Here is a 2,467-nt window from a genome sequence, read left to right as displayed (position 1 = left end):
CACGTGTCTGGCTGTGTCTGTTATTACGTGGACGGTTTTCTCCATTATAAGCAACTTTTCAATCAAACACAACAAAACTATATTTTTTTCGAATGCAAAAGGGTAGCAAGGAATACAATGATATCACTTTTGTAATTCAAATTCAATTTTTGTTAAAAGTGGCAAATTTTGAATGAATAGTTAATTAGCAAATTTGTGATGGCACCAAGCCGAAATCCAATCCTATAGTCCGGTTTCGTTAAAGGTTGTGTGACAAAGATTTCAAGAAAATTGTAGAAAACATTTAACCATGTAGGTACGGTGCCGCCTCAACGTTTGCAAACGGGCAAATATGACGTCATCAAATTGCGCTATCAAAAATCGTAGAAATATGCCATCAAAGATGCATAAATCAAATTTCATAAGAATCCGTTCGGTAGTTTTTGATAAATGCTTTGCACACAAGATACAAGATACAAGATACAAGAAATTTTATTGTCCTCATCAATACAAGGAAATTTGGCATGTGTGTGGCAAGACATAATACACTGATACATAGACATTTACAAAGCAACAACTGAAGTTCAATATCAACACACCCTTACGCACACATACCCACTACTTCAGACACACAGGCTACATGTGCCCCTCGGACGTACGCAACCCACAATTCACCCAGCCATACAACTCCACATGCACTTACTCATTCATGCAGCACTCTAGCGCCCGGCCATGCACAACTCACACACTGGAACCCTCGTACGGCTACATATGACACCCGCACAAACATTACAGCCTCAAACATCGTACTAGATCTACAACTAACAAGCATAAATCCACTATCAAACACCGAATACATCATCACACATTACATCATAACATATTGCATTATAACACACGCACAAACATTACAACATCAAACATCGTACTATAATCTACAACTAACAAACAATCATACACTATCAAACACCAAATATATCATCGTACATCGCACACACACACACACACACACACACACACACACATACATACATACATATATATATATATATATCCCATGACCTCCCTTCTTTGTCTCTGTTACTTCAGTATGGGTATATATGTTGTATTTTTATAGCTCAATAAATACATCATGGACTCCAAAAAATATATGATAGTGCAGATTCCGATTTGGGCAAAGGACTACTTTCCTCCCGACCTTTGACCTCGCGCCGAACAATGTGACACATTTGTATGAAGTTCTAAAATCGTATTGCACGGCTCAGAAAACCATATCAGTTGCACGCAAAAATGAATCTCAAAACTGATCTGATGTATGAGATGCAATAAGCAAAAGTTTCTTTCATTATGAAAGCAATGCAGGTCGAAAAAAACGAACATTCAACTTACAAGATAACCAGATGCTAGCGAACCAAAACAAAAACACGAGTACCCTCCCCTTGCATCGTTAGCAGACGACTTTTGAGAATCTGTCGGTAGTGTGTTTTGGTGTGCGCCTTCAGCTATCAAACATCGGCTGTTTCACGTGTTTTGCGAGCAAGTCTACTCTTTTGCCTGGCTCTGCAGTAAGTCCACATATTTTTCCGTAATCCAGTCATATTCCTTCAAAATGCAATCAATCGGCGGTGACAGACGTGTCGGTCGCGTTTTCCTCACACCGTCCATACCAGTTTAAGTTCATCCATGCAAACACACTCGCAAAACAGTTTATCACGTAGATACATTTCAAATAGGGAGCAAATGGTTAAATCTAAACCTACATAATTTGTTCCCTAAAATTTGCTTCTCTGTCAATAAGCCTAATTACACACGTTCGAGAAAAACAACGTGGAATCGATTCTGAATCGAGTAAGCCAAATGGGTCCCAAACCCGTTTCGCCCGTTCTGCCGACCTGAAACGCAAAACAATTTATTGTGCGCTTCAACTAAATTAATTTCTATTCGACTTCATTACTTTCTTGCAACTTATGAACCTTTACTTAAAAGCTTTTAAATGGTCTGAAAGTAGTGTTACCGCGTACTTATCGATGCACTCATTCGTTTTATTTTTTCAGCGACGGTCACTTAGTTTAAGGTTGCAAAAGGGCTAAGTCTCGCTGGCAACAGTTTTACCCTGCACAGATCGCAACAGTGCCGCTAGTAGTCTACACTTTGTGTTTGATGGTAGAATGGGATATACAGATTACAACACTCGTGGTTTTTTATATGGCTTGTATTTCAGTCAAGACCCAGCGGGAATATCAATCGAGAGCCACTCGCCAGAGGCTCGTGTCTCCCGATGATATTCATCCACTGGGTCTTGACTGAAATACAAGCCATATAAAAAACCACTCGTGTTGTAACCTATACATATATATATATATATACACACACACACACACACGCACATAAACACATGCACGCACACGCACACACACGCACATACCTAGGGGGACAAAAGGCGTCTCCGCCCTCGTTAAAACTTTTAGTCAATACTGGACCGAACGTT

The sequence above is a fragment of the Littorina saxatilis genome, linkage group LG3 (genome assembly GCF_037325665.1).
Source record: "Littorina saxatilis isolate snail1 linkage group LG3, US_GU_Lsax_2.0, whole genome shotgun sequence".
Lineage (NCBI taxonomy): Eukaryota > Metazoa > Mollusca > Gastropoda > Littorinimorpha > Littorinidae > Littorina > Littorina saxatilis.
Note: the sequence above shows the minus strand (reverse complement) of the source record.